The sequence below is a fragment of the Alnus glutinosa genome, chromosome 7 (genome assembly GCF_958979055.1).
Source record: "Alnus glutinosa chromosome 7, dhAlnGlut1.1, whole genome shotgun sequence".
NCBI classification, from domain to species: Eukaryota; Viridiplantae; Streptophyta; class Magnoliopsida; order Fagales; family Betulaceae; genus Alnus; species Alnus glutinosa.
In genome coordinates, this window is record NC_084892.1 from 12,618,144 (window position 1) to 12,639,500 (window position 21,357).

Here is a 21,357-nt window from a genome sequence, read left to right on the forward strand (position 1 = left end):
TATGTGAGTTGAAATGCTAGATGTGTGATATGGGTGTTGATTGGGATAATGTAGAGAGAGAATAAAATTCTATTTTGGTAGTGGTTTTAGTTGCTTGGGTTATTTCTATTGATGGAGTCCTTTGTGGATTTCGGTTTTGATGGTGTTTTTGGCCGATTGGTTGTTAATGGGTTAGTTTATTTTGGGGGATTTTGGTAGCTTAGAGGCCAATTGTCGGTTGGGGTTCTTGGTGTAATTTTGGTGGTTGCTTGACTGGATTAGGCCGAATGCTATTGTGATTGGGCTTTGATATGGGTGTTCTCCAAGTGGCCAAATGGAGCGACTTTTGTGAGGAATGATCGTTTTCTTCGATGTTTGATTTCACGTGAAATGAATAAATGAAAGTGAAGTGCACTAAATGGAATAAATAGATTCACAAAATTACAATAAGAGTTAATAAATTAATACGTTGAATAAGGTTAAGGCCCTATAGTCTAATCACTTAAGTATTTATATAACAAAATAATAAAGAGTTGAATAGGATAGTTGAAGATGAAGATGTCAAGGGATTTATAGTTTAATCCAATTAGGTTCTATAACCTAATCTACTTGGATAGTTAGAAACTAATAAAGATAAAGTATTAGATATATTGGTAATTGTAAATCTAGAGCCTAAAACTAATATCATAAGGGACAACGATTATGATGTAAATTACTTAAATAACCCTAAGTGGATAAGTGTACGTTAGTAAACTTATAGAAATACATAAATGTAATATGAATCCATTATGTGACAACTTAGTAGCTAATTCACCTATCTGTGTACGCAAGGTAATTATGTGTATCATCGGGTTATGTTTAAACTTATTAAGTGTGGTGTATATATGTATATATATTTATATATATACATATACATGTATATGAGTCCGATATATAGTGCAAAGTTAGTAAATAAACAGTAAGCTATAAAAATGATTAACAATAACTAGGCAAATAGAATAGTAAATGCATCTTCTAATTAATAAACAAGATATAATAAGAACCTAGAACTGAGGATTAACTTAATAATAGCTTAAAGAAACCTTGCCAGTCTTAGAAGCGGGTAACGCGACGTGTGAGCAAGTGAATCGCTTATGTGTCATAAAGTATAGGTTCAATAGCGTAGTCTAACGTTACCAATGTTTGTAGATAAGTGTCATGATTGGAGACTTCGACTTGTTCTCCAATGTAGAGTTCAAGTAACTAGAATACGAGGGAATATTCAAGTCATGAGTCTTATGCAGCCCTACTCCCTAAGAAATTATACTTTTATATATTTTATGGAAATGCAAGTTGTGTTTTGTAAACCGATCCAACATATGTTGAATATATCTGTGTTGGACTATTTGAATAATTTAGAGTATATTGAAATATATCAATGATAGTTTGAGAATAGAATATTGTATGTGAAGCATGATTTGAATGATTTCAAAGTGTTTAGCATGGTTTGAATGATTTCAAAGTGTTTGATAAAATATTGGATTGTTTAGTTTTAAGAGAACATTGTTTAGCAAAGCATGATTTAACAGTAGTGAAACATACTAATCAAGCACAGAGCATAGAGCATGTAGCATAGAGCATACATACAATGGCTGCTTAACAAGAGCAAAACGCAGCCAACCCAGTAAAACAGCAGCAGGGGGACTCAAGCCCCATAGTAAACCAATAACATACATAGCATATATAACATTGTTTATATTGTGGTTTTCATGATCTATGTATTGTAGTTTTAGCTAGACGTATTAGTATGCATATGAGTTTTAATGGCAAAGAGCATATGCATACTTCTATCGAATGGCTGCATGATTTAAAAGCATTGAGCCTAAGAGTACTTAGATGTTCCTGAAAAGTCTTGAAATATTATATTCAAGACCCCTTAATTTACATTTGTTATGCCCAATTTATGTTGTAAATATAACGTTTTGTTGTAGTTTTTGTGTTTTGTCTTATTTTCAGGTCTTAATTGAAATCTAGTTCAAAACACCTAACTTAGACCTAAAAATACATCAAGGGCGATTTGGTCATTTCAAGAGTTCAAAGTTGCTCCTGCCAAGTGAAGAATTGGCTAAGGCAAATCGATCGATCGACTTTATAATCGATCAATCGAATTTGGATATTTTCAGAACAATCTGGAACAATGTTTATTAGTATTTTGTCCTCATTCTGTTTGGACAAAATCACTTATGTGTAAAGATGTTGTAAATAGGGATTCTACTTTTCAGAGCATTTTCAGAAGACTCTGCGCTGCGAAAAAGATAGAAGATTTCAAATTCCCTATCAGCCGTTCGGACGACGTGTCATCCCGTTCGGACGTCAATCTGTCCACTGTTCCATCCGTCCGGACGATGTGTCATCCCGTCCGAACTCCAGACAAACCGAAATCATCAGTCCGGATGACGTGTCTTTCCGTCCAGACCCTCCACTGTATCGAGAAGCTTCTGTTCCAGTTTCCATCCGTCCGGACGTCTCAGTAGCCCGTCCGGACGCCCATCAGTGATCGATCAACTTTAGATTCTTTCCAAGCTCAGAATAAGGGAAGATTGATACACCGTCCAGACGATGTGGTTTCCCGTCCGGACGCGCTCATAAATAAGGTAAGAATCGCAATTCAAATACCACGGTCCAGATGTCAGTCAGCATTGGTCCGGACGCGCGCTCATCAGATATGGAAATTACCGATTCGACTTTAACCGTCCGGACGTCTGCCTCTCATGGTCCGGACGCGCGCATAGCAGATATGGAAATTGCGTGTTAAAGAATTGCCGTCCGGATATTTATCCCTCATGGTCCGAATGTGCGAAGCCTTATATGGAAATTACTTGCAGTGGATGTGCGACCATCAGGACGTCAGTGTCTCACCGTCCAGACGCGGCTCTTAAACATGAAAGATTTCTAGCGAAATTTTCAGAAAATCCTGTCGCACTGTTGTCCTTCCGGACGGCCCAGGGTTCACCATCCGGACGGCGTCCGTACATATTACTGCAGTCGCCCATTCTGCACCTTAGCCTATAAATAGAGGCCCCTGGGCATTGAGAACTACAAGAATTCGGTATTAAATTCCACAAGTGCTCAGAGAAGTATTTTTGAAGCTGTTTCAATTTCCTCTTAAGCTATTGCAAGTGTGATGTTGCTGCGCTACATCTGAAGTCTATCTTAGAGGTCGGCTCTAAGGTAAAGGATTCCATCGAAAACCCCTTCAGGTAGAAGACCTGGTTAGGAGGCGTTCGTGTTGGGTTACACGTTAGAGAGCAAGGTACGACCACTGCATCGAGTATATGTGAGTGCTACTATCTTGTATCTAGTCTTGTCTTCTGAATAGTGGAATTCCTGGGTTTGGCTGCCCCGGAGTGGTTTTTCTTTTAATTGACACTTCGTCAACAAAATATTTGTCTTCTTTGATTTCCACATTTAATATTTTGTTGCACACTGTTCACACACACTTGTCTTTTATTTAGAAGTCAATTTCATTTTTCAATGTTGACATGTCACTCTTCCTTAATATTTTAAATATCCTAGATATTTTTAGATATTTTTTAGATATTTTCAGATATTTTGGAAATATCTAAGAAAGAGATAAGATAAGAGATATTTCTGAGGCATGGGTGAGAGAGAGATGTATGCTTTTCTGACTTTATTTTCCAGAGCATCAGTAGTTTATATGCATCTTTTGGGATCTTCGATTGTCTCAGGTGTATCTTAGTTAATTTTAATGCTTTTCATTTCCATTTGTAATCCGAATTCCATACTTTAAATATATTATTTTTAGTTCATTTTAATCTTGTTTCTTTACTGTTTTTATGTTTAAATTAGTTTGATTATGTCTAGCTAAATCTCATCTTAGGGTTTGATCAAAATCTTTTCCAAAAGCCATGGAGTGTTCTTGATGTTCTTGAGTTTTTCTTGATATGTTTGATGATTGTATAAAGGCTAGAGGATTTCAAAACTCATGCTAAAAGGTTTTGTTATCAATATTCCAATCCATTTATTCATGAAAAAGGGATTTGCTTGTCTATGAGTTTTCTTGGATTCATGAGTAAAATCAACGTTCTTGAAAGAGAACTATGTCTTTTGCAATGGTTCTATTTGGTATGATGTGTGTTTACGTATTAGAGTCACCTTATAGGGTATGCTAGGGAACACCGGTCATTTCATACCTTTGGTAGTGTAAAATGTCTTTCCATTGTAGTTTAATCTTTACATAGAATAGATTGGTGTGAAACTAGATACCTTATCATTGTGGCCTAATTAGGGTTTTCATGTATCGTGTATGCTTATTAGGATGTCTTATAAAGTAGTAAGCTAGGGAGCATCAATCCCCCACACCTTTGATAGTATAAACGTTTATCAATTATGGATTAATCTTTACGTGGTAAGTGTTTGATGTGAAACTAGGTGCTTGATAACTACATCCTAACGAGAGTATTTTCATGTCAAGGTTGTCGTAATAGTTGACACCCATTACGCGCTCATATCATGCATGTTAGGAAGATCCATATAAACTTTAAGCATTTCATTGGCTGAGGATTAGATGAGATCAGTACCCTAAGTTTCTTTTAAGTTGTTTCACTTTCCGCTTTCATTTCTTCCCTTACGTGTTGTAGCTTCAATTCTACAACCTTCCCGTTACGCAAAACAACCAATCATCTATGTAGTTCGATAACCCTTACTACAGTATAATCGACACGTACTATTGCGAGTGGTTCAAACTTATAAATTTAAAATCCACGTAGTCGATTAGCGCACTACCAGTTCCCATTGCCTTGAATTAGAAATGCTAATGTCTGTGTATAGCCAGGCGAGTTGTTATTTGTCTTCAGGAAAGACGTGCTTGCATATTAGAGTCTCACTCTAGTGTTCGCATGATCACACTGTTGTTCAAAGGCAATAAGCTTTAATGTATGTGGGCATGGTGTTACCTATTTCAGGAAGTGCAGATGTCTTTGTATAGCTAAGCTAGATGCCATGATTTAATGTTTATAAAAATGCATTGAGCTTCATTGTACCAAGATGCCAAAGTTACCCAAAGCTTAGTGATATTAGTACCTATGTATATGTGCTTTCGAGCATCAATGTCTGAGATACCGGTATTACTATAGCAAGGAAATACTTATGTCTTAGTATGGTAGGCTAGATGCCATTGCTTTACAGCGCAAGGCCTATGTGTATGCGTATACCCGTAATGGTGCTATCGCATACATATATGTCTGAGCCACTGATATTAAAAGTATTATTGTAAGTGGGTCTATATGTAGATGCATCCAAGAAATTGGAACTTCTACATATGTTCCCAGTTGCATAGTATGTTTAAGCGTTTTCGTAATAGTCGGTGTTTACCGTATCAGCTACAAGTGTTCTCAAAAGACCAAAGTTTATAAAATGGGTAGCTATTATGGTATACGAAAGGCTAAAAGAAAAAGGTTGGTTCTTTGCGAAAATTCAATCAGTTTTATATCACTAAGACTTCAATAATTTATTACTGAAGTGGTTAACTCATTCTTTCACCTATGCGGATGTGGCTACCACCACAACCGTGTAGATGATGTTCTCTTGGTTGCAGGTACTCCAGTCGTAGTTGATGGTTTTGTAGCAATATACTTAGGATATTATGTCTGAAACACGCCGCGATGGTCGTAATTGCAGGACCACAGGTGTCCACTGTTTTATAGGTTTGATATATAGCTTGTGACGCTAGTGTCACAAGTTCTTTGTAAAGCCGTTCTTGTTGTGTAATTATTATATTGATAAGACTTAAACAGATAGATGTTAAATGGCTCTTGTTGTTATTATATCTGATAGAGGTATATGTTATGACTTCCGCTATTCAGGTTTATATTTTCGCTGCATAGTTAGATAGACTTTACTCTGATTTACCAGGTACATATTATGGGGTATGTACTATATGTTGGCTTTGCGACACACTGTCATGCTACTGTGAGGATCTATTTGTATTTTTAAGAGATTAATGATTATACAAATAATTTGTATATAAAAAAATAAAAAAATAAAAAAATAAAAAAAAAGGGTCATTACAATTTTCACCATAAACCTTTACTTGCAAATTCTACTCCCTCTAGCTTCAACAGTGTTTACAGTCCATAGCCCGTAATCATCTGCATTTACCTTATGACTACACATTAGAATATATACTTTTTCTAACTGTTGTACCCTTTCCTGCTTAGAAAATTCATAACTTTCATCATCTGAAAAGCTCAACCGGACGATCCAAATGAGACACCCATCGATCTTCTTTATTACTAGCCTCATTTGAACATGGTCCAAACGGGGTACTAATCGGGCTTCTAGGTTCTCCATTATATAATCACCTCGCCTAGAAGGGGTCAAAAATGAGATATCAACCAAGGGTCTCGATCCTGGTTTATCTTGCACCTCGTTCGGACAGCCCTTGAAAGTTGTCCAAACGATCATCGTGTAAAACCCTATTTTCCTCCAAAAATACATCCTACTTAGTCTCTAACACATGCACCAGAAACTCCTCGTCTATATTATACAACATTTTTAACCAAACTTGCATGTAAAAATAGAAACTTTTTACGTGACTAATCTCCATTATTGACGAAAATCTTATTTTTTCTTATTTCTAATAACAACACTCCTAATACCACAATTATGCTAACAAATACTTCAACATTGCCGAATTGATGATATAAGAATCATAACAATCGGATTCAAATAATGTGTAAGGGATATACCTTTTGCAATCGATCTCCTCCTTTAAGATCTTCCTCTTCTAGAACCTCACTTATGTTCCATTTTTTTGGCGTAAAATGTTTTCTGGAAAATATTTTTGACATTTTTCAGTATTTGGTGAGGGCGAAAATAATGGTCAACAAAATTCATTTTTAGTTTGATCATAAAAGCCTCTTTAATTTTTGGAAAATGTTTTCTGGATTTAAACTTTTCTTTTTTGCACGCACATTTGTAGGAATCCGCCACCGCGGGGCATTAAAGTTTGTTAGTAGCCTAACTCTACTGCCGAAGATTCTCGAATTTTGGTATCCAATTGCCGAAATCGCAAAATTGGCCGGAATCTGGCGACATCACGGGATTTCGTTTTATGCTATTGGTATTTTTTCGTATGAACTAAGTACCGGAAAATATTTTCAAGAAAATCATTTTTTCTGAAAATTGATTTTGTTAAAAATATTTTACAATAAAAAATATTTTAGGTCAAAACAAATAGAGCTAGCATTAATCACTCAAGCTCAACTTGATAAATTTTAATTTATTGGCACTAATAATAAAACGTTGATACATTTATTGACGCTTTTAATAAAACACCGAGATATTTGTCGGTGGTCCTAACAAAACAAAATGTCGATAAATATTTCACATTTTCGATACTTTTGATTTAACGACCCTAACTTACATAATTTACTAGCGGTCATAAGAAAACGCTAGAAAACATCATTCATATATATATATATATATTTGCTTATTTTTACTGCCAGAAAAAATTTGCACCCGTTGAAGTCCTATTTTTAGTAGTAAGGAGAAAACAAATGCTCACAAAGAAAGTTTCTGGCCGGAGAGAGTGAGAGAGACTAGAGCTCTCTGGAAATAGAAGAGCCATTTATATTTTTAAATTATCTACTTCTTTGAATGCATTAGAAATTGGTACTTGACCAATAAACAAAAACGACAAAGATCTACTGAATTTCGTGTTTTGTGGTCCGAGATATTTGTCACTTAGGGACAACAATAAAGTAAAACACATCAAAATCAAATTTTTTGTCACATTTAATGGTTAGATTCTTTACATAAAATCCTTCTGTCACTTAAGATTGGGGGATTTTATCCCTAGTCTTGGACACAATTGACTCCATTCCAGCCCCCTCCTCTGAAAAGCTTACCAAATTATTAAAAGTATAAATTTTTGCGTTCACCATGTGGTACATTAGGCCCTAACCAGATCATTTTCTAATAGCATTTCCAATTATCCGCATCTATTACCTTCGGTTGCTATTGTAAGCAGTAAAGACCCCCTCTCCACCCCTAGTGATGGTAAGATGGTGTGTTTGGCAACAGACTTGAATCAGGATTCTTCTCTACTTTTTTTAAAAATAAATTATATTTTATTCAATTTTTTTAAAATTTTTTAAATTTTATCTCACAAAGTCAAACCTCGAATTAAATTTGCGCAGTAAATAAAAATTAAATTTTGATTTCAAAAAATTCAATTCCAAATCAGTCTTTTCACCTAGTTTCTAGTTTATTTCCATGTTTGTTTGTTGTTTCAAATTATCTATATAAATAAATAAATAAATAAGATTAGGCTCATTACAAGTCATTTGTCCATTTATGTTGGATAGCAAGAAGCAATTTGGTTTTTTTTTTTTGTTTAATTTTCATTCTGATCGAATAACAGTTGCGAAGTATATATCCAAATTTCTAACAAAACCCTTGATTAGGTACAAAATTCCGAGGTTCAAGGGGAAATTAATCTAGGGCTGCCGGATTTTGCATTTAGAACAAATTAAATAAACCTAGCCCGTACGAAGTAGGTGGGATATTTGGCCAACTTTATTTCACTGGAGAGTGGAGAGTGGAGAGTGGAGAGTGGAGAGATATATTATATTATTTAAGTAGCTGTGCATGCATGTGGCAGCTACCACCATAAAAGAGCCACGTGAAAGAGCCACCTACTAAAGAGCCACCTACCACCATATCCGGACGAAAGGAAAACGAAAAACAGGAAGGAATGGAAATGCATTTAGAGATAAATCTAACGGCTCAATTTGTTATATGATGGATACAAAAATTTTATACTTCGGTTAATATAACTAGTTGATTAATTAATTATAAATGGAATGGTGGATAAAAAATTCAAGATAATAGAAGAAATTTTTCAATTTTACGTAATAAAGGGATTATTAATGGCTAGAGTAACTATAAGAGAATTACCTTCAAAGGTCACAAAATAAAGCTTTAGGAACAAAGACAGTTGAGCTGCAAGAAAAGCCGCAGAGGCTTCACCATAAATAGCCGAGCAAGGAGGACTAATTTGGACAAAGCATTGAATAATAGCTCCAGTAGAGTCACGACAGACAATCAATTGGACTGAGAACTGCTCTCTTATAGCAACATCAAAATAGATCTGGAAAATAAAAAACCGGAGAAAAAAGAGAAACCTTTATATCTAAATTATAATGATTATACAATACATTTATAACAATACCAGGTACGAAATCATTGTTCTAATGGAAACAGGTATCTCAAATCCATGTTAACAAGATAAGAATGGTTGAGGTGTCTCTCATGTCCTTTATTTATTTATTTTTTTAAAAAAAAAAATAAAATGGTTGTCTGGACAGAATGATCGTTCATTGGAAACTTCTATTGTTCAAGGACGATCATTCGAGCCCAACTTTAATATTACTCGATCTATTTAATATTCTAATCAAAGTTATTATTAAAACTTAATCTGTTGTTCGTAAATTTACGTACAGTGTTATCTATCACCGATTTTCACCTTATCAACAGCAACTGGTCCTCAGTAGTAGTACTCTGTTGGCATGCATGCAGCAAAATGCATGGCAAGACATGCAAACCCATCTCAAGAACAATAAAATGGTGATGCAATTCGTACGAGATTGCACATGCATACACCTGCAAGCTTTTATCATTTTTAGTGTCAAAATTAATTCGTGTTTAAAAAGAATTTGCATGCTTCATGATTTAATTTAACTGGTAGGTAGCATGTGAATGTCCAATATCAAAGGCCTTTATATAAACCTTTCTCCAACCATTTTTTTTTATCTAAGCCTAAGAAACAAGCCACCTACGAAAGAGCCACGTGAAAGAGCCACCTACGAAAGAGCCACCTACCACCATATCCGGACGAAAGGAAATCGGAAAACAGGAAGGAATGGGAATGTAGCTAGAGATAAATCTAATTACGGTCTAATTTGCCACATGATGAACACAGAAGTTTGCACTTCGATTGATATGACTAGCTGACCAGCTAGTTGTAGATGGAATGGTGGATAAGAAATCCAAGATAATAGAAGAAATTTTCCAATCTTGCGTAATAAAGGGATTATTAATGGCTAGAGTAACCATAAGATAATCACCTTCAAAGATCACAGAAGGAAGCTTTAGGGACAAAGACAGTTGAGCTGCAAGAAGAGCCGCAGAGGCTTCACCATAAATAGCCGAGCAAGGGTGACTACTTTGGGCAAAGCATTGAATAATAGCCCTAGTAGAGTCACGACAGACAGCCGATTAGGCTGAGAACTGCTCCCTTATGGCAATATCAAAATTGATCTTGAAAGTAGAAGCAGTGGGCTTGCTCCAAACTGGAGAGAAAAAGAGAAACCTTTGAATTTCAAGCCATGTTGTGTTCAGTGGAGATGCAATTAATTTTGGCAGAAATAGACAGAGCATTTGGACCAGATTTTCATGATGCGGTTTATTCCTAGCATACCAAATTTGATCACAGGTAACCGCTACAAAGATTTGGAAAAAAATGTGATTCAGTAGCAGGGATACCAATTACCTGTTGATGGAGAATAACTTGTAACCAATCAACCACAAAGGAGATACACAAAGCTTGAATATCCAGAGTCCAGAAAGAATTCCTCCAGGCCACCTGAGCTATAGGACATGAGAAAACAAATCATATTTTATTCAACTTTTTCAAATTTTTTTAAATTTTATCTCACAAAGTCAAATCTTGAAATTCGCGCAGTGAATTAAAATTAAATTTTGATTTCAAAAAATTCAATTCACAAACGGTCCTTTCACCTAGTTTCTAGTTTGTTTCCATGTTTGTTTGTTGTTTCAAAGTATCTATAAAAATAAAATAAAAATAAATAAATTAAAAAAAAAAAAAAAAAAAAAAAGAAAAAAGATTAGGCTCATTACAAGTCATTTGTCCATTGATGTTGGATAGCAAGAAGCAATTTGCTTTTCTTTTTTTTCCTTTTTTTCTTTTTTTTGTTGTTTAATTTTCATTCTGATCGAATAACAGTTGCGAAGTATATATCCAAATTTATCATTGAAAACCCTTGATTAGGTACAAAACTCCGAGGTTCAAGAGGAAATTAATCAAGGGCTGCCGGATTTTGCATTTAGAACAAATTAAATAAACCTGTACGAGGATATTTGGCCGACTTTATTTCACTGGAGAGTGGAGAGATTGATACGGAATAGACAGCCTTTAAGTTTAAGCTGGCGGTAGCTGTGCATGCATGTGGCAGCTACCGCCATAAAAGAGCCACGTGAAAGAGCCACCTACGAAAGAGCCACCTACCACCATATCCGGACGAAAGGAAAACGGCAAACAGGAAGGAATGGAAATGCAGTTAGAGATAAATCTAGTTGTGGCCCAATTTGTCATATAATGGGTACATAACTTTGTACTTCGGTTGAGTTGCAAGAAGAGCCGCAGAGACTTCACCATGCATAAATAGCTGAACAAGGGAGACTAATTTGGGCAAAGCATTTAATTGTCACTTGCATAGTATGTTAGGATTAATTCATGTCGCTTTTAGAGACTGATTTGTTAAAAATTTCTGTTAAAAATAAAAAAGTAGGAAAATCTTCACTTACACATCTTAACTTTCAGTGTTTTTGAAATCTTAACCTCGAAAACTTTTAGTTTTACAATGTCAGTATCCCAAGAATTACTCTTTTGATTTCACCTATTTTTTGTTAAAATTAATGTCCAAAATTTTCTGTTGAAAATAATAAAAAATAAATATCATAAGGTCTCGTGAACCACAACCATGTCTGGCCATGGATCCGGTGACCCTACTACATATGTAGTTCGTACTAGGCGTGGGTCTAGTGACCCACAACCATGTGGGTGAATTACTTTTTTAAATAAAAATAAATAAATAAATAAATAAATAAAAGAAGATATTTTTGGCATTTTAACAAAAAAAAAAAAAAAAGATCAGTGAAATTTAAACAGGAAAATTTTTGGGATACCCACCTTGCAAAAATTAAAAATTCCAAATTATAATCTCAAAATCGCTGATAATTTTGAGTTGTAAGTGAAATTTCTCAAGAAAAAAAAAAAAAAAAAATGAACAGAAAAAGTGAAATGCTTGAAAACAGTTAGGTAAACTTTTCTTAATTTCAGCTTGAAGGAGTGTGTAGGCCAATGAACATTGTATCCCATGAATTGTGCAGGACATGATCACTGCAGGCACGGACACTACCGCAATCTTAGTAGAAGGGGCTATGGCTGAGCTAATTAAAAACCCAAGGGTGCAACACAAGGCTCAAGAGGAGTTAGACCGTGTTATCGAATTCGAACGAGTCATGACAGAAGCCGATTTTAGTTCCCTCCACTACCTACAATGTGTAGTCAAAGAAGCGCTAAGGTTGCACCCTCCAACCCCATTGATGCTCCCCCACCGAGCCAATGCAAATGTCAAGATTGGGGGCTATGATATTCCTAAGGGAACAAGTGTTCATGTCAATGAATGGGCCATAGCACGCGATCTGGCAGTGTGGAAGAACCTGCTCGAGTTCCGCCCTGAGCGGTTCCTTAAGGAGGACGTTGACATGAAGGGCCATGATTTTTGACTACTGCCCTTTGGTGCGGGGCGGCGGATGTGCCCTAGTGCCCAACTTTCTATCAATTTGGTCACGTCCATACTTGGTCACCTATTGCACCATTTTGTTTGGGCACCACCTAAAGGGGTCAAGACGGAAGAGATTGACATGTCAGAAAATCCTAGAATGGTCACTTACATGCGAACCCCATTACAAGCCGTGGCCAATCCAAGGTTGCCCTCACACTTGTACAAAAGTGTGGAAGTGGACATGTAATGTTTAATTTTGTTGTTTTTTCCATTTTTGTATCCTCGGCTTTTTTTTCATTACGAACTTGTAATAAAATTGTTTGGGTGTTGTTTTATTTTTAACTTTTTTTTTTTTTTTTTTTTTTTTTTGAGAAAACTTCACTTATAACTCTTAATTTTTTATCAATTTTACAATTAATTGCACAAACTTTAGAAAGTATCAATTTTCCAATATCCTCGTCTAGTCGAACATTCTAGGCTTTTTTGGGGGTATTTTCACTCTTGTTCATCAGATAAATGAAATTTAATATATACTTACAAACCCAAACTTGAAGAAAAGACCACTGGAAGTCGCATATATAAAATACCAAATACGTGTAATCAAAAAGCATATTCACAGCGTATCAAACAAGCCAACCTATAAAACCATATCTATGTAGATTAAAAGGTCAGAAAGGTCCTCCAAAAACAAAAACAAAAAAAGTCAGAAAGGACTACATTTCACACATATACACATCATAGGCTAAGTTCCCAAAGCATTTTATAGCATCATAATTCCACATTTTATTTAACACATAAGATGGATGCTGAATTCAGGAGTGATCTTGTTCAAACTGACCCAGAAAGAACTTTCCTTCAATATTCATATTGACTTCAACCCTGAACTTCTCTTCTTTAATTCCCCTTCTCAGCTTCAGGAGCAAATCGAATTTGGCATAATCTTTAATGACCTACATTTACACAAAAGCAAATTCCTTCAGTACTAAATTTGGATCCCAGATCTTAAAAGACCTAAATTTAACCAACGCAAATTCCTTCAGTCAAAAATTAGAGTTCAGAAATTTTAAAATAGGACTCCATATAGAGTGAGGAATGAAAAGAACGACAGGGACGGGAGGAACTCGACCCCATCTGTATATTGGAAGAAATCAAGATTAGATATAGACTAATACAGAATGGCAACCTTGGCCTTAGCTAGAAGGATCTCTAGAAGCTCATAGGGGTACAACGAGTTGGACCTCTGCTGGATGGACTTAACAGCATGATTTGCTGCATCTTGAACCCCAGGATCATGAGTTGGGACTGCCTGCTATCCTGGCTCATGGCCATCTGATTGATTTATGTAGAGGTCCAAGTTAAACACTACTCAGAGTACAACTTCAGAAAATATTGAAGAAAATTGGCTCCAGATGCTGTATTTGGAGGAGTCAAGGCAAAACCAATGGCAGTATAAGATCTTGGATACAGATGTTTGTAGGATTAAGGATCAACTTGATCTTATGTTTAGTTAAACAAGCATGGAATATGAAGTAGAGAAGCTTTTGTAAAGCAAATCAAGCCAACACACTTCTTACAATATCTTTGTAACAGAGTAAATAGCCCAAATAACTTTTTTTTTTAAAAAGAGTAAAATATATATGGTTTGACCACAACTGATATGGAACTGGTATGCCGCAGAGATACAAATAACCAACAAAAAGCCAATAGCATAGCGTCAAAACTGAATTAAGAAGGAACTTTTTTTTATAATGTAATTGGCCTCAAGGAGAGGGGTACAAGGAACTTAATAAAACTTAATCAAACTGAATCCCTTCACTAAACCTATTTAATAAATATACTAAGATTAAGAACAAGAATAAGAAGATACATAAAAGAGGGAAGAAAAAATGCCACCCCATTAATAACTTTCAAAAACGAGTTGCTATCTTTTAAAAACTTGTAATGTCATCCATATAGTTAGAATTTAGGATTAAATCAAACAGTTGATAGATAAAACATTTTTTATACGACTGTAAAATTTGTAAAATTATAAAATTACCTTGATTAAACACCGCAAGTCTTATTTTTAATGGTACTGTCTTATCCCTTACACTTATATTAAATTTTTAAAAAAATATTTGCCCTAGCTATGGGACACCTATGGCCGTGGTTCTATCCACTGTCTTTTTTTAAAAAAAATATTATTTGATGCAAAGATATTATTGTTATTTTGTTAATGATTTGATCGAATTTAACAAAATATCTTAAAGAAAAGGGCTAAACGAACAATTGTAATTTTTTAAAGTTTAAAAGAGGATTGAAAATTGGATTATAATTTAAAGGGTAAGTTAAATTTTTGTTGTAACATATTTAAATATGTTTGTAAGAATTTGATATTGATTTATGCTTAAAATAAGTACGGAAAAAAACCTCCTTTTGTTAAATAATTAATTGCTTGAGAATCTGAGATGCTAAACAACTGTGAGGAAAATGGAAAAGTAGAGGAAGATATGTGGATTGAAGCTTTAGGTAGGTGGACGTTGGGGCGAGGATCTGACAATTCTTTGTTACTGTGGGGTGCCAACTGACAAGTGACAACTTTTGAAAATTTGAAGGTTAGTGTTGCTACAGTTTTCGGTACGGTGACGTGTTGCCTTGTGATTCGTTGCCTTCCTTAGTCTTCGCTCTCCTTGGTATCTGCAAAATAATAAACGGCTCGTCGGACTATAGGGGTGCCGACCGAACCCCCACTCCGATGCCTAAGTCAGTTCAAACTAATTTTCTGCAGAATATTTGTAATCTCAAAATCTCAGAGAATCTGCTTGTTCCAAATACCTGACGCAGTAGTCTTATTTATAGACTCACAGTTCGCAGTTATAAAACTACTGGAGTGCTTGGAGCATAATCTAATTAGGAGTCTAAATCCTAGATCATATAGTCTTTAATCTTATCTTCATAGAATTCAAATTGAGTAGTAGAGTCCAAATTGGACATGACACTCTCTTTAGCTAATGTCATTCTATTAGGTACCTTATCCCATATTTGATGGGATAGAAGCCTATTTTGATATATTCTGAATATCCGTCTTTTTTGGAGATAACGAGTGGTCTTGTACTTAGGTCTGGTCTGGCCGGGCCAACCCGATGGGCTTGGCCCCCGATACTACCTTAGGCCCACATGTCTTTGGTGCTAATTATTTCTCCAATAGTTACCCCCCTAATTCTCTTATTTGAATTTAGAATGTAAGAGAATTAAGTACCTCAATTTCTGAATCTGGATCTTCCATAATCTGTATTTGACAATTGCCGCCTCTTTCAAAGTAATTATGACGAATAATGCCTCGAATCTCTGGAAGGATTAGAATTCCTGCTCCTTGTCAATCTAGAACTGCTGTCAGAGTTCTAATCGAGATCTAGAATTGATGTCAGAGTTTTAATTGGACTCTGATCTTTTATTAGACTTCTAATCTGATATCTTTTTACACTTCTGATCTGATCATTCTTCTTATCTGATTGGACCATAAGTCCTATCCCAATTCTACCAGGGATAATTGATACCTGATTTCCCTAAAGTAGTTGCTAAATGTTTATCTCCTCCTTGGATCGGGTTGAGTGGATCCAACTTGTGATCTATCATAGTACTAATAGCAACTTCTCATAGATATCTTCTTCATAAATGCCTCTACATAATATTGTCGGTCGGGCCAAAGTTGTAAAAATGATTTCCTACTCTCGGTAGGAGATGGATCTGACTGATGTAGTTGATTTCACCAAGATTGTGGTGAAATGCCACTTTGAGAGAACACTTTGAGTACAACTTTCCTGAGATCAAGGTTCTGTCTGACAAAAAATGGTAAACCGTTGAAGAAAAGGCTTAACATACCCGAAGCTTCTTCATCCGTAGCGCTTCGTAGACCGCTTCCACAAAAATCTCTCTTGGGGGCTTCGGAGGCCCAGACTAGCGCTGAGGGTTTGGTTGTCCGAGACTTATAACGACTAGGGGCTTCTGCTGGCCCGAGGTTTTGTGCTTGGCGTACTGAATCTTCTAATCTGAACACCATCTAGCTTGGTCTCACCTATGAATATCTTTATTTTTGAACTTTGTAATGTTTGAATTCTTTGTTATGGAAAAACTTTCCATAACAAATCAATTCTCGCTTATCCTCTAATAACTTGAACAAACAATCGGTTTGCGTAAGTTAACACCGAGGAGGGTAAGAAAAATCTTTTGTTTCAAAAATCTTTTTGTTTCGACCTCCGGGACTAGGAGGGAAAAAAAAAATATTTTGTTCAACCTCCTGAGCCGAGGAGGGAAAAATCTTTTGTTCAACCTCTAAGACTAAGAGGGAAAAATCTTTTTGTTTCAACCTCCGGGACTAGGAGGGAAAAATCTTTTTTGAGTTATCCTCATTAACTTGAACAAACAATCAGTTTGCGTAAGTTATGACCGAGGATGATAGGAAAAAATCTTTTAGAAGCGATGAACTTACTTGGTTATTTTTTGTAGAGGTGATATCCCCGTATGGTTTGTTATAGGGGTTGTCTCCCCGTATCTTTGTCCGAGCTGCTCCTGAGAGATCTTAATCTGAGAGCTTGGTGTAGCTTCGGTGATTTTCCCTTTGTAGAAGCTTTAAATTTGTCGAGCTACGCCCCATAACTTTAGTCCGCGACCGCAGGCTAAGTCGTTCGAGGTGGATAGTCAAGTCCTCTTGGTATCCTGGACGATGTTGTAAAAGAGATCTTGGAGTTCGGAGTGAGTCTCGGGGCTTCAGCCTGTAAATACTTGAACTTTCCTTTTCAAATGTATCTTTTCTTTTTATGTAAAAAAATTTTTTTGTAATGAACAAAATTTCAATGTTAATGAATGGAAGTCTTGGACATTTTGACTTTCACTTTCCTTATCTTATTAGCCGTAGAATATCATTATTTTTCAAACTGAATTGAACTTCTTTACCTGGAAAAAAGTTTAAAGTATCTCACTCAAAAACTTCTTCCGAGACATATCTCGGTTTCTTATAAATCTTACTTTTTATACTAAAGTTACCCCCAAAACTTGAACAAACAATCGGTTTGTGTCAGTTTTTTTTTTTTTTTTTTTTTTTTCGAGGGAAGAACTGGTCTAATTTTTTGAAATTTAAGCTACCCCAAAAAATTTTGAACAAACAATCGGTTTGTTGAAAAATTTTACAGAGGAGAATAAAAAAACTATTTGCATCAAAGTGTTGAGTCTTACTTGATGATTTTTTAAAGAGGTTTTATCCTCATACCTTCCTGAAGCTTTACATCCTCTTTATCTTTTTGAATCTTTCCTGAAGTTCTGTCATCCTGAAGCTTTATCTTCTAGAAGCTTTTCCTTCCTGTTTACTTTCCTGAAGCCTTATCTTCATAGAGATCTGTCTTCCTGAATCTTTATCTTCTTGGATCTTTCCTGAAACTTTATCATTCTGAAGCTTTACCTTTCTGAATCTTTCCTGAGGCTCTGTCATACTGAAGCTTTACCTTTTCGAGGTGGGTAGTCAGGTCGCTGAGCTTTACCTTCCTTTGCAGCAACTTTATCTTCCTGAAGCTTTATCATTCTGAATCTTTCCTGAAGCTCTGTCATACTGAAGCTTTACATTTCTGAAGCTTTATCTTTCTGAAGCTTTATCTTCCTGAAGATCTCCAATCTCGCCTTGGTATCCTTTCCATAACCCTTTCGGGTCGTTCGAGGAAAGGACCCAGGCCAATTCTTAATCTTATCCCTTCGGAAACCCCCAACCAAGGGGTTTTTTCCCATTGAATCCTTTCCATGACCCTTTCGGGTTGTTCGAGGAAAGGATTCGGGCGGATTATAATCGGGATATCCATAATCTTATCCTTCGGAAACCTCCAACCAGGAGGTTTCAACCCTCTGTGCCCTTTCCATGACCCTTTCGGGTTGTCCGAGGAAAGGATCCGAGCAGATTCTTTTCTGGATATCCTTAGCCTTGTCCTTCAGAAACCCCCAACCGAGGGGTTTCAACCCTTTGTATCCTTTCCATGACCCTTGCGGGTTGTTCGAGGAAAGGAATCGGGCGGATCCTAGTCCTCATCCTTCGGAAACCCCCAACCGAGGGTTTTCAACCCTTTGTATCCTTTCCATGACCCTTTCGGGTTGTTCGAGGAAAGGATTCGGGCGGATTTCTTTCTTGAGCATCCCCACCATAACTCTTTCGAGTCGTTCGAGGGGAGGAGTCAGATGGAAACTGATGTAGCTTGATCATCTTTGGAGAAATTTGATAAAGAAGTGCTTCCATTCTTTCTTGGACTGCTGCTTTATTCTTAGCAGAGATCAATCAATACCTGGGGACTGTCTGTTCTTCCTTGCTCTCGGTGTTGGACTAACTGAGAGACTTTCCTTGTTTTTTCTGCAGGATTGTCTCCTTGGCTCTCGGTGTTGGACTAACCGAGAGACTTTCCTTGTTTTTTCTGCAGGGTTGTCTCCCTGGCTCTCGGTGTTGGACTAACCGAGAGACTTTCCTTATTTTTTCTGCAGGGTTGTCTCCCTGGCTCTCGGTGTTGGACTAACTGAGAGACTTTCCTTGTTTTCTCTGCAAGGTTGTCTCCTTGGCTCTCGGTGTTGGACTAACCAAGAGACTTTTCTTGTTTTCTCTGCAGGGTTGTCTCCTTGGCTCTCGGTGTTGGACTAATCGAGAGACTTTCCTTGTTTTCTCTGCAGGGTTGTCTCCCTGGCTCTCGGTGTTGGACTGACCGAGAGACTTTCCTTGTTTTCTCTGCAGGGTTGTCTCCCTGGCTCTCGGTGTTGGACTGACCGAGAGACTTTCCTTGTATAATTTGTTGTAGGGGTTGTCTCCCCATATCTTTTTTGCGAAAAGGGTTAACAAAGCACTGCATATACTAAAACAAAATAGCAGAATGCACAGTAGCACTATATATCCTTTTCATCCGTCGGGATGATTTTGTGATCCTTTCACTCACGGCAGGAGTGAGGCCTCAACACATGAGTCTATTTTATCAAAATATATATATATATATATATATATATATATATATATATATATATATATATATATATATATATATATATATATATATATATATATATATATATATATATATATATATATATATATATATATATATATATATATATATATATATATATTTCGGCAAAGCGTACAAGTGCATGCATACATATATATATTTTTTTCTTGGTTGATAAAATAAAAACCGACATTTATCCTCACTTTAACATAAATCATAGTTGTAAAAGAAGAGTATGAACTTATCTGGTGAATTCAATGAAGATGGACCGTCTTACTTGGAGCTCCTTATCCTGCACACCGCTTGATATGGTGCTCTTTGGGAGAGTTCCTCAAACTGGACCCTCGGCTCGGATTTGTCCCTCGGCACGTGACTGTGCACTTAGGAGGATGACAAATCTAGAGGGGTCCTCAAAGTGTGCCATTTGGAACTAGGAGCTCGGGCATAGTCTCCTCGGGATAGTACCCTCGGAATAATACTCTCGGTATGTGTCATCTCGGTACATACTTTTCGCCTCGGTAGAACACCCTCGAATCAAACTTCTCGGATTATACTTTCTTCTCGGTATGACACTCTTGGGTCTATCTTTTCACCTTGGTAGAACACCCTCGGATCTATCTTTTCACTTGGTTAGAACACCCTCGGATCTATCTTTTCTCCTTGGTAAAACACCTCGGATCTAACTTTTCACTTGTGTAGAACACCTCGGATCTAACTTTCTCCCTCGGTAAAACACCTTGGATCTAACTTTTCGCCTCGGTAAAATATCTCGGATCTAACTTTTCTCCTCGGTAGAACACCTCGGATCTAACTTTCCCCTCGGTATATCACCTCGGATCTAACTTTTCGCCTCAGTAAAACACCTCGGATCTGACTTTTCTCCTCGGTAGAACACCTCGGATCTAACTTTTCTCCTCGGTAAAACACCTCGGATCTAACTTTTTGCCTCGGTAGAACACCTCGGATCTAACTTTTCTCCTCGGTAGAACACCTCGGATCTAACTTTTCTCATCGGTAAAACACCATTGAAGTATACCCTTTCTTTCTTCTTCTTCTTCTTCTTCTTCTTCTTTTTCTTCTTTTTTTTGGGGGGGTTACACAGATAAGCCGATCCTTAAACCTAATGACTCGGTCTCAGTGTCATTCTCTTCTTTGACTCTGTGTATGTGTAGGTCTAGATAGCGAACTTCGGTCGTTGGCGTTCTTGAAACCAAGCTTGCAATAAAACACAGCACGTCTTCATAATATCCATCTCCTTCCAGAATTCAAATCCTTCTCTTTATTTATTTATATATATATATATATATATATTTTCTCTCTCTCAATCACGTCACTGCCTTTCTTCTCAATTTTCTATACTAGAAGCTAGCCCACTCTTCTGCAACTACTTTTCTGTCTTCTCTCTTATTTCTTCTCGTCTCCTTTTTCTAGCTCCTTAGTCGGTTGCCAGCAAAAATTCCTCAATGGGCTCTTGACTCCTGTAGCCATAGAAGATCGACTTGCACAGGAAGCTTAACAAATCATGGGCATGGAGAGGTCGTCTCATGTTTTGCTCACAGATATTTTCTCACAAGCAGATATTTTCTCAGAATTTTCTGACTCAAATCACTTTGGTGAGATCTCTATTCAAAAACATTAAATGCAATCTTTCATTTTAAGGCTTTTGGTCATGTTATGACAGGGTTTAACAATTAATAACCATGAATATGAGAAAATAAGTAGAATAGCACCAAGACTTGGTCAACTTTCTTTTTTGCTTTTGACATGGGACCATGACATGGTCT

At 36.5% G+C, this 21,357-nt stretch overlaps 1 long non-coding RNA gene and 1 pseudogene across 1 annotated transcript; one reads left to right on the forward strand and one right to left on the reverse strand.

Annotated features, from left to right (window-relative positions):
- Nucleotides 1-12,165: 12,165 nt before the first annotated feature.
- LOC133873255 (cytochrome P450 98A2-like) lies at nt 12,166-12,904 on the forward strand (annotated as a pseudogene).
- A 308-nt stretch (nt 12,905-13,212) lies between these two features.
- On the reverse strand, nt 13,213-14,403 carry LOC133874319 (uncharacterized). The gene is made up of 2 exons (XR_009901240.1): nt 13,756-14,403; nt 13,213-13,522 (listed from the first exon to the last, which is right to left on the reverse strand). It is a non-coding gene; the product is annotated as an uncharacterized LOC133874319 (long non-coding RNA).
- Nucleotides 14,404-21,357: the final 6,954 nt, after the last annotated feature.